Below are 12488 nucleotides of genomic sequence, written 5' to 3' on the forward strand. Positions count from 1 at the left end.
AAAATAAAATAGTTTTGGATTGGGAAAAATATATATATATATTTTTTTTTTTTTTAAATCAGACTTTTCCCCTAAAAAGAGCCCCTTTCTTGGTACAGTCCAACACTCCCACTACAGTCCGGTCAGATGGAATAGTCCAGAGTAATCCCATTGATGTTTTCAGAGGGTGTCATTCCTTCCCGTTATCCACGCTATGTGGTGTCAGTCACTGGTGAGGACTGTACCGAACCAGGATTAACCCCCCTGATGACCTCTGTTCTTTTGATCCAGTAAAATGCCTCTGTGTGACTCAATCTGACCATGTTTGAGAGTTTATGTATGTCTAAGCCTTCATGGTTACACTGAATACTTTAGAAGCAATTTGAAAGTCGTGCCATGTTATTAGAAAGCCATAAAAGCTGGTACTGAACCAGGCAGATGCAAGGCCAGAGAAAAATGTTCAGATGAAGACCGACACGAACCCTCACGCAGAAATTTCAGAACACTTGTTACAGAGTTCCGTTACAGCGTTGATGATGGATAGCTTCCTGCTTTGGCACGCTTGTTAAACACATGAGAAACTTGGCCTGTCATCCTGTTGAAGAAGATGGAGTCTGAGTATGAAACCTAAAAACAAGTCAACCAAATGTGTGCATGCGTGCATGTTCAAAATTACATGTACGCTCTCACAAATGTGTGTGGGAGTCTGAACAGGAAATAGCCTGGATGTGCAGAATTCCTCATTTCCCTTATGGCCCGCTCCGTGTCAGTATACTCCAGCTGTCATTCAGTTTATCCATGCCCCTTATTGGGAACGCAAGGGATTTATGGATGGAAGGAGGAATCTAGGGTGCTGGCAATGAAGTCCAGACTCCTGCGCCCTCACATCCACCCATTATGGCACTGATGTTTGCCACTACAAAAAACATTAGCGTTACTCCATTTGGCTCCACATGAGTCCAAAAAATCAAGTTGTGCATATGAAAACAGCAAAGTGTTCCCACCATAAGGCATGACATCACAGATAGCTGGGGCAGGCAGAAAGAGGAAATGACCACAATCAAATCATCCACTATAATGTTTGCCAATATTCTCTGAGGTGCCTTCATATTTAAATATACAAGCTGCGGTACACTTCAAATTGCTGTGTTTAAACAGCAATCAACTTTGGGCCCTTCACACACTTATTTACAGTAAAGTCCACAAACATACAGGCAGTATGATGTCGGTAAAAAAAAAAAAAAAAATGGAGAAAAAAAATAAAAAAAAGATGCACTTAAATAAAAAAAATAAAAAAAACCTTCTCTTGAAAATAGCTCCTCTGCTGTCATTCTAATGGAATCAGAGCCTCAACGGGAGATCCTGCAGCAGGTTTAAGTGAATTACCACCTGAGGCCCTGCTTTTAAGCTTATGGAGCATGACCTTGTTGAGACACGACTATAGAAGGAAGCTGTGTGTGTGTGAGCGGCGCACACATGTAGAAGCATCATCACCAACCAAACGTCAGCCATGGCCTTTTTTTCCTCATGATACGGCACGGTCCCCCTATCTTGTCCGGCATTCATGTGTCTCCTGTGACCGCTTGGTGGGTCAGGGGTCTAGGCCGAAAGACTAAAGGTCGAAGGCCTTAACAGTGGAGTGTCTCTCCATAGATTTTCTTTTAGTTAAAAGAAGAAAGAAATGCAGCTAGTGCTGATGCTGCAGAATTGGCAGAGATGAGGAATGAAAGGAAGAGAAAATGTAGCATCCTCTGCATCTTTTTTAGAAATGAATAAAAATTTTAAATTCAGAAACCATCTATGTGAACATAGAATAATGAAAACATAAAATCAATGTGGATACTTCTAGTGATGGAATAGAATGCCCGCCCTAATATAAATGAATCAGAGTGAAGGGAGTGTTGGACAGAAGCTGGAAACAGAGCGCAGCAAGCTGACAATGCTGTCCAACCGGCAAACAATCGAGTGTAGACCTGCAATGTGCTGAGGAGACAACCTGTTATCTGTGTAAAAGAGGATACGAAGTGGCAGATGTAGGGGGGATCATTCAGGAATTTTTCCCTCTTTCAATGACCAGGAACATGACGTGGAAGCACATCGCACACGCTTGAACCGTGAGGCTGAGCAGATGTGTACGAGAACATGAGCAAAGACATTTTTAAAGCTCAACTTGGATGTAGAAAATGTTTTCAGTTTTGAACAGCTTTGCTTTGACGGTTTGAATATAATTGCCCTGTTGAAACATGGCTTTTTCCATACAGCTCTAGTGTGAGTAGATTAAAAGACTTGAATGTCATTGCTGTGTGAGGACTCTCCCTTTCTGGATGGCTTTACCCCTCAACACCTAAGGAAACTCGACAACTTCTTTATACTGTTTTTGAGTTGTGTCGGGAAAACAAATCGTTATAAATCTTAGAGGAAGCATTGCAAGTATCTGGTCGTGAGGAGGAGGGAGGAGGAGGAAGACATCATGTCTATCTTTAGCCACTCAGTTCAAAGAGTGTCATGAGAATTGGAAAAGAGAGCAGGAGGAAGACTTGGTGTTGAGCTATTTTACCAAAACAGGAACTGTAAAGACAAATGCTATCTTTGTAAATAATGGTTCTAAAAAAAATGTATGCTTACGTTTTTACAGTGGCAGGTTTTTGGTCAACCAAAACATTTGTATCAAGCCTAATCTGATTACAGTCCCCACAGGAAGTAGATTAATGAGTAGAAGATACTACCATCACCTTTGTGAACCCACTGACTTCATATCACATTTCAGGTCACATGACATGGAGTGACAGATGCTGCTTGATGGCTATTGTCACACCGAATATGACACAAATGTAGTCACACCAAACTGCTGACAGGCCTGCAGGTTCATGACACAGATACTCTAGGTTAAATTATTCACAGTTATAACAAGAGCCCTATTGGGAAAATACCTCTGCCTCGGATCTCTTCAAGATGCTACGGATCGGCAAAACTGCTGGTGTGTTTTTTTTATAACATGGCAAGAACCAGAGCAACCAGAGAAAACATGTGGCAGAGAGCACATGTGAAGGCATGGGACCTCACTGCTCCCTTTGACCCTCAGAGAAAAATGTGCAAAAGAAAGAGAGGAAGAAAGACAAAGACACACAAGTAATCTGGGTGTAACAGAATGAGACAGAGAGCGTGAAATTACATCATAGGTCAGATTAGGTTTCCTTGGCTGGCTCCTTCTTAACTCAGTTTAACTGCTGTTCATTTGGTTCATATTAAACTACATCTGGGATCAACAAACAAGTTTTGATTTAGCTTATAAAAAGATGAAGGGTGAGTGGTACTTAGGTGTAAAGTAGTTCACAAGTACTATAACTTGCTGGTCTCACTCTCTATGACAGGAATGGGTTACTGGATGTGTTCCAAACAACATGAGGGTACATTATGCTCATTCAGTGAAAAGAGCTCTTTTTCTCTAATGCCTCCACTGAACTTAGATTTTATGAAATAAAGTGAAATGCTACACTGATTAATGTAATCTGAAAATGATCATAATGCCAAAGCCCCTCCCAGACTGTTTCCAGTTGACATTCAAATAATGAACAGCTCGTAGCGTCTGAGTTGCATATAAAACCCTTTCATAGTTCAGTCACACCGGAAATAGGAGTGCTGGGATGTGGAATACGGCCATAGCTATGCAAACATTATTGTGGCCACTTACTCCTGACTGAGTTGATGTTTCCATCAAGTACTTCTAAATAGACTATTTCTGGATCAAAGACTCCACCTAGCCACATTTTGTGTGTGGGTGTGTGTGCGCGCAATGAGGACTGTGGCTAATAAACCCGGGCACTGGTCCTTTGGCACTCATCATTCTCTCCATCTTGGGAAACAGTGAATCACTGACATAAACCTCCAAAACCACCTTATTCTCACAGCCATTTTCTCTTCTCTGAAAGAATCCTGGCAAAAAATATTTTAATGCAAATATCTGACACCCCTAATCTAGAAATATTCCACACATCATATCATCCTACCAAAGTATGGCCAAACTCAGAGGAAGCAGTAAAGAGTGGTAATGAGGGTAGGGAACAGAGCACAAGTTACAGAAACTCAGTGAACTCTTGAGAAGCATGAACAACGCTTGGTTGTCAATAGAGCTTGGGAATTCTGTAGAGTTTAGAGGTGCACAAACGTCCATGATTTCTAGAGTCTCTGGCAGCAGATGCAGATAAAGCTCAGAGATGTAAAATATTTAGCACAGCTAGGAATAGCTCTAAATCCGCCAGGCCTGGGATTTGTAATCAACCATATAAGCTGAAACGTGTTCCCCAATACTTTAAACGCTGTTGATTAAAATCTGTGAGTAAATTATGAGACATCAAATGTGAGTAAAGATTTCAGAAGGGAAGCCACATCTAGATGATTTTGAGGCAAATGGTGTGATTATGCCACTTTTAAAATTAGTCTTAACATATGGCTACATAACCTCTTTCAAAAAGCCATTTCCAGCACTGTTGTGTAGTGTGTAAACATGGGCAAATATAAAAACCCAAATGTTCACATGCTCGTCCCCGCTAACAAGCTTCCAGTAGTTTACAGTAGTTTAAGCCCACTTGTTCCTTTAACATGTAACAGCTTCAAAATAACGTTAATGGCAAACATGTGAACCAAAGTGCACAGAGGAACGTGCTGAACGGGCTGCTAAGCTAATGGATAACTCTAGTTAGCAACAGGTGACATCTGCAAATACAGCAGTTGCCCAAACTTCTATCTGACTGACAATAGCTGGGTTCAAAATAACGTTAATGGCAAAACATGTGAACCAAAGTGCACAGAGGAACGTGCTGAACGGGCTGCTAAGCTAATGGATAACTCTAGTTAGCAACAGGTGACATCTGCAAATACAGCAGTTGCCCAAACTTCTATCTGACTGACAATAGCTGGGTTCCCATCCAGTGGTGAAGCAAATTTGATGGAAACTTATGACATGTTGTTCCATCGAAAATGTGCTTCAAGCACAAGTGTTTTCCATTAACTGGATTGAATAAATTTGGCTGTGTTGTGTTGGCAGCACATGTGCGCTGTGCAGGAATTTAAAACTATAAACAAAATTTGAAGGAAGAAGAAAAAATAGATAAATAAAACAAAATCAGTGGCTTTGACAGAATACAAAAGAAAAATAGAGAGAGGTCTCCAGGAGTCATTTCAACAGGGCATGTTGTGGTTATTCTTTCATGTCCTTGAGCTTGGCCATGTTTGTTGTCTTGGAGGCAGAAACTCATTCAGTTCATCACAACTGGTTCGCATTAGGCACCACAACTCTGCTATGAAAAAAAAACAAAAAAAAACCTCAAGCTAGAATCCCAACTAGGATTTTTGCCATTTCCAAGAAGTTTTTCTAAAAGGTCATTTCAAAATGAGCACCAAAAAGCTTTGATGGAAATCTGACGAATTATTCAGGGGCAGAGGAATATCTTAAACTCAAACTGACTGCTATGCCATGTGCAGTTACAGTTGATCAAGCTTTTATCAGCCTGTTCAGGCAGATTTCGGTTATGGAGAGAAAGCATCTGCTTTCCTCTGATATAAACTCTAACACCAGCTACAAATGTACAGCACTCCACAGTGTTAAAAGAGGAAATTCGGTTAGGGAATTGCAATATTTCTTTCATTCCTACTTGTGGCTGTGAGCCAATATGCTATGATATGTGTAAACTATGAGTTTTAACCAGCTTACAAATTTTCACACTTGAAGACTGAACTGTGGTTCACATTTTTGTAACAAATACCGCATTTGATCTGATTATGTTTTTGCATGTTTTGTTAATCTATGGGAGCTACATCTCCTTCTACTCGACACTGATTGGTTTATAGGCTTGCAGGTGTCTGACATGCACACATTGTTTTTTCATTTGGTAGTTGAATGCTGACTGAATAGAGGAAACAATAGAGGGCTTATTTTCATTATAGCAGGAGTAAGAGCATTTTCCTAGTTTTTTCTAGTTAGCATCAACATCATCTGAGCACACCACTGAAAGCTGGTTTCATTTCCCAATGTGCTACCATGGCTCATTTTCCTTACAGTTCGCACAACAGCCTGCTTCAGTTTCCTATAATGAGCCTAAAAAAAAAACAACTCAAAAACGAAGACCAAGGTCTATTTGTGTGCAAGCATCTGAAGTCACCTGTTACCAGGCTCAGCAAAATTTTCATTTGGGTTTTTGTTTTTGCCTTTGTTCCCGTCACTGTTTGAAATAGCACCACAATTCTGCAGTTTCCTTTGATCTACACAACTAATAAATGTTTCTATATTCAACATAATAATATAAAAACTATCCACTATCCTTCTGGTTTTAAAATTGAAGATAATAATTCTTTATTTGTCCTTAAACAGGAAAATTTCCAAGTCTTTCACTGATACCTTAACGTGACTTTAAAAAAAACCTTTCTTATATGGTCTAATTCTCAAGGTTTGCCTCATATAGTTACATTCTACCTCCTCACATCGCCTGGTGGCAGCTGTGCTTCCAGCCTGACAGGCTCTGAGTCAGGTCTTACGCACTCATGTGTCTGGTTGTCATCTTAGTCTGCATAGCCTATAAACTCAAGCCATAAAACACACACTGAAATGCCAACTGTCAAGATATCATGATGACATCCTGCATCATGCTGAAGCATCGTAAAGCCCATATGCACTTTAGAGTGCATCTTGCATTCATGCGTGTGGTGAAACAATCAAATGGAGGCTTCTGTCAAAGAACAAAGCTCACAAATGCTCAGTTTCACTGCCTGTGAGATACGAAACAGATGCTATCTCTTTGCAAACATGCAACCACGTAATGATTTCCAGGCTGGTATTTGCAGCAGAGATGCTAATTTCCGCTGCCAGCCATCAATGTTTCTTTTTACTACGTTTTTTTCTGGTAAGACCAATGCCACTACATCAAACTGACATAATGCAAGGTAGAATTAGAAAGAGCAAAACTGTCTCAGAGTCGTCTGTGTTGAGACGTCTTTCGGTGTGGCTGGCTCGTACTGTGTGTGCGTCTGTGTGTTATCCCCCCTGATGAATGAGGAATCCAGGGTGGATATGGGTTAAAGAAGCAGCTGTGAGGCCGGCAAAACACAATATCCATGAACAACGTTCTCTTTATGCAGAAAATTTAAAAAAAAAAAAAAAAAAATCACTACTAATTGTTGGAACGGCACTTCGTGCATTCCTTGTGCATTATCACAGAAACTAATGACATAAGACTAAAGCATGAAACTGTTTGAAGTTATGTACGTCTTCTGTCGGATGTGATAGTCACTCCAAAAGAGTAGCAAGCCTTGTTTAGGATTCTATCTGTAATGTTTATCGTGTATCATACCATTTATAATAAAGACAAGCATTTACATATTAAAAAAACGGCTGGTTGCAGGTCCTGAAATGTCATTGTGTTTTCTGCTTGTTGTTTTGTACATTAGGCCAACGTAATAAAAAGTGGGGGACGTCACATTAAAGGGACGGACTGTTGTGGAGAGCGAGATGAGCTGGTTAACGGAGCAGCGGCAGCAGCAAAGGGATGATAGATGGACACAATAATGGAGGAGTGCAGCCTGCTATTACATTGTGAATAAAGGGGAGGAGAACTGATGGCCAAAATAACAGCTCCAGTGTCATTACTCAAGCACGAGCAACAGCCTGTATGCAGAAGACTTGCGCTCAGACGCACACATATGGATCCACAAACACATTTGGGCTCACTCAAGCGTGGCATGACACAGCGAGCCACGCTGGCTTATAAAGCCAATTAGGAAGGAGGGGCACCGAAAAAGCAGAAAGATGAGGAGGATGTCGGAGCCGGACAGATGGAAGGGGAGTCAGCAGGGAGCACAGAGGGAGGTGGAGCGGAAGAAAATGAGACTGGAGAGGAGAGGGATTGTGGAAATGCATGGTCACACTGGTGGGTGGTAGGTGTGAGGACTCAATAGCTCGCCAGCATCAGAGCGAGCCAAACTTCAGTTGCGATTGCCATGGCAACACTCATGTGTGCATGCAGATCTTTGTGCAGACAGACATGCGGTTATCACAAGGCTTCATTGTGAGGTTGGCTCAGACTCTCAGTAATGACTCAGATAGTGAGATGATATTTTCACATCGGTTTGTTCGTACAACCACAGACTGAGCATTTAACTCATGCTCTGTTTGATTTGCATAATCTCACAAATATGGAAATATGAGAAGAGTCAGAGGTAAGCACAAGAGGAGGAAACTCTGTTCCTCTCTCATTTGTGTGCATCTCTCCCTCTTTTAGACCTTCATCCTCCCTTCACTTGCTGTCTCCCTTGCACACAAACACACTGCGGATGTGTCAGCTCCCCTGCTTCCCTACAGGGCTCCAGTCCAAATGTGAAATCAATAGTCTTGTCCATTCCCTAAAGCTATCGGGTTCAATCCATGCACACACATATATATAAACACACATAAAGGGGCTCAGGTGGTCTGCTGCAGTGGGCTCGGACACACCCACAGAAACTTTTAAAGATGATGCAGCACTGCAGCAGCAGACAGCAGAGGCTGACTGTTAAGAGCAGCAAACTAGACATTAAAAACAGACACTGCTTAAAATAGATGACTCACTGATCTCCTCAAACTTACAAAAATAAGAGCTGAAATAAGTGCATCTTTTTTGGGGGAATTGAAGTCTGTTTCATTGTAATACAAATCCTTAAAAAGTGTCAGGTTAAATATAAATGGAAGCCTGCTGTAGCATAAAAAATGGGCTGCATTGTTGTCACGAGTTCATCAGTATCAGCGGCACTTAAAACAGGGGTTTCTGCAGGCTTCTAAAATATTAGATTAATAGACAATAAGAGCAGATGGAGTTTGAAACTAATGTACTGTGCAAATATCTTTCATGTTTCAAGTTAAATCTTAAAATGGTCTTTATTAATAGTTCTACAGAATTTCTGAAGATCTTTCAATGTTTTACTTTGGAGATTGGCTGCTGTTTCGCTCATTTTCAGCCCACTTCCTGTACCTGATCAGAGGAAACCTGAGGAAAGTGGTTTGGGGTTTTTATGCCACTTGACACTGAATTATGAATCATTCAAGCATATCAAAGGCATTTAACTCAATGGATGGACTGTTATTGTGTTTACAACTGACAACTTAGCAAAGAACCAACTTCAAAGTTGTATTTTCAGACACTATGTTACTCACCTTCTGTCACATAGACACATGTGTTGTTCCCATTTCTTTAGCTGTTTCTATGGAAAAAAAAAACAACAACACAGTTTTGACATAAAATAGTATTTCTACACCAACAAGGTGATTCCCAAAGAGCTATCAGGTGAAAATCAGTGGCAACAGGTCTTATGGAGGGATGAATCCTCCCCAGAGCCCAGACCTCAACATTAGTGAAGCAGTGTGGGATCATCCTGACAGAGAACGGAACAAAAGGCAGCCGACATCCAAAGAAGAGCATTGGGATGTCCTTCAAGAACTGTTCCTGAAGACTACTTAAAGAAATGACAGAAAGCTTGTCTCAGAGGGTTCAGGCCATGAATGAAGGTGCTCAGACCAAATATTGATTTTCAATCTCGTTAGAATTGAACATACTCTGTTTTTTGTTTTTTTTGTATAACGTATTTCCATTTACCGTTTGCAAATATTCAAATTAATTGCTTCACCCATTTCCAATTTCCCTGGCAATATATAATGACTTTTCCCTCAAGACCTTTGCACAGTACTGTGTGATGGAAAACCATTAGAAAAAATATGTCCTACAATGATTTATCATTCCATCATAACTCTCCCAGTACTTTGCAGCAGATGCAATTAATTACTTAAAGTGAATAAGCGGCACAAAGAATGATGGATAGATAATACAGATATACATACATAGTAACTGTTTTGAATTAAATCTGTTTTTGATTAAATAAACAGCCATGCTGGCGTGTTAAACAGTAGTGGTGGTGTGTGAACTACATCTGAAGGAGCCAAGTCCTCCGAACGATTGTTTGAATCTACCGTTCAAACAATCACTTTTTATCTAAAAGTTTCAGTTATTCACTGTGGTGAAAAAGAAGCAATCCACAGACTTTAGAGGAATAAAATCATCAACATTTTGTTACTTGGCCAAGCCAAACAGCAGGTCTACATCTGCCCAATATGAGGGAAAACAAAAACAGAGGAGGCGTAACACAGCGCACAAGCAACAGCAGGCCGGATGGATGAGAACAAGACACGTGCAACGTGGTGTATGTAAAGACAAAGAGAAAAGCTCATCCACCATTACCAGCTGGAAATGTCTTCCTCCGTTAGCTTACTATATCTCCAGTCTGCCCCCTTACCCTCTCCTTCTGTCCATATCCCCTGCAGCTGGTGTGTTTTTTGTCGTCTCAACAGGCAGACCCAGAAAATGTGCCAGTCCGTTTCCTGCCACACCACCTTCCAGCCTTTTCATCGTGCCAGCAGCACACACACATTCATGGTGGTAACTTGTGCAGGAGAGAAAATTTCAAGGGTAGTGTTTTAAGAGAGCTCAATGCGCGAACAAAACTGCTGCCATGACAACTACGTGACAGCTCAACTCCACATGCACTATGGGCTTGTCTGCGCTGATGGATATGTTGAATGATACTGACAGCTGAGCGTCTGCGTTAGCTGGTGTGTGCACAGGACAACACATGACACTGACACACACACAGCGTCACTCATCGACACACAGCTACAAGCTGTTAAAACCCTCTGCGACCCATAAGCATCCCTACTTCCTGGAACATTTTAAGTCCAGAGGAGAAAGCTTCCTCCTTTCAGTCCAAGGTGGAAAACCCCCTTTAAACACAAGTTTGTTTTCCTGAGATGGAAGTAATCCATTATTACCATCCGACTGAACAAAAAACAACCAGAACATTTGAATTGGCTACTTTTCCAAACCAATTTCCATAAATAAAACAAAAATATGGAAAACAGGAGGGTGTGCCATGTTGTTTATGGGTTCGATGTTGCTTTTTTACCTTCTGAGTCCTGTTTAATGACATGGGGAAAAGAAAAAGTAGGCATCATCTGTTGACTTCCTTTAAAGCCTGCACAACACAACACGGTCAAGTCAGCAATCTAAAAAATCTTTTCTTTGCGTGTCTTCTGTGCAGCTCTAATTTTCATGGTTGTGCTGAAAACAACTTAAAGAGCAGAAAGACAAGTTAACATAGCTTTCTAACTCTGGACTGTAAAAAAAAAAAAACTACAGATCTGTGATAGTGAGTGAATAAAAGCCCACTGTGAGGAAAATCTCTTCTTTCAAACCACAGCTATGATTCGGCCTCACATGGTTCCACTTAAGTCAGGAATTATCTTCTTCTGCGACTGACAAGAACCCTCAGAGGCTCGACTTCTCTTTCATTTGGCTTTGATTTACAAGGTCTTCCCAATCAAGGCTTTTTGGGGGAGAAGTTTCCATCGTTACTCTCCACGCACCTCTTTTTTTTTGTTTTACACCAAACATCATAGATCCACGCAGTCAGTTGGGGGACGTCACTTAGTTAAAGACGTAAAGCAGTGATATGACAGATGATGACGGCTTGAGCACATGACCGTCGTGCCTCAGACTTGCATGCTGGAGGCACAGCAATAAACATGGTATTTGAGACCACCTTAAATATAACTTCCTTGGAATCTCTGTGACATTTGTGCAAGGAGGCGTGAGTTTGGCAAAGCTTACTGGCAGTAGCGTCAATACTGTTTTTACCTTTTTCCTCTACTTAGAGTTTATTACCCACAAAAAGCAGCAATGCCACCACTTACTCACTTCAGTTTCCAGGAACACTTACCTCTGAAGTGGCTTTCCCTTCTTCCTATTAAGGTTAAAGGTCAGACGAAACCACCACTCCACTCTGCGGCTGGGCTTTTATCCCCTGGAAAAGAGGAAAAACAAAATCTTTAAACATTATTTAGTGACTATTTTAGGGCTCGAGCTGCATAACCTCATGAAGGCCATTAGTCAAACATTATAGATCGCCTGTTTGTTCCTCCAGCAATGCAGAAGAACTGAGAGACTCGGCAGCTGGAGGAGAGCAGAGGGTTTCACTGTCACAAGAATGCAGAGGATTAACTGTGAAGGGTGCTTGAGCGAGGGTCTTAACTAAGCACAGACTAAATGACATGAACAGCCAGACACTTATCGCAAAGCTCTGAAAGCAATCAAGCGCAGTTCAGTGTTCATTATAAACTCTCTCTCGTTACTGCCAGCTTAAAACAATTCGGCTGCAGAGGCTGCCTTCATTTCACTCTGAAGCTTTCACATCACCCAGCTTAATAAGCATGCTACCACCCAAGGCTAGCAATTATAAACATGAGTCAGGGTAAAAACCTTGTCAAAACTCTTACGTGTGCATCGACCGTGACTCACAGGTCTGCAGGTTTCAACAACGCTGACTAGCTTTAAACGTTTCAGCAAATCATTAACTCACTCACAGAGAGCTGACTCATATTACGAGCCCATTTTTATCTAAAACAACCTAAAAGCTGAATCATAGTCTGAACGTAGAGA

General features: G+C 41.2%; 1 protein-coding gene across 4 annotated transcripts in view; it reads right to left on the reverse strand.

Annotated features, from left to right (window-relative positions):
• Positions 1 to 12488, reverse strand: part of raph1b (Ras association (RalGDS/AF-6) and pleckstrin homology domains 1b) — a 42356-nt gene that overhangs the window by 19412 nt on the left and 10456 nt on the right. For 3 of the 4 annotated variants that reach the window (XM_072362907.1, XM_072362841.1, XM_072362688.1), the window contains exon 2: positions 11770 to 11853. The exons of the other annotated variant lie outside the window; for it this stretch is intronic. The gene's annotated coding sequence lies outside the window, so the exon portion shown is untranslated. The remainder of the gene's footprint in view (positions 1 to 11769; positions 11854 to 12488) is intronic. 4 annotated transcript variants of the gene reach the window in all.

Source organism: Leuresthes tenuis, unplaced genomic scaffold, assembly GCF_036924035.1.
Source record: "Leuresthes tenuis unplaced genomic scaffold, fLeuTen1.0.hap1 SCAF_1, whole genome shotgun sequence".
In the NCBI taxonomy this organism is placed as follows: Eukaryota; Metazoa; Chordata; class Actinopteri; order Atheriniformes; family Atherinopsidae; genus Leuresthes; species Leuresthes tenuis.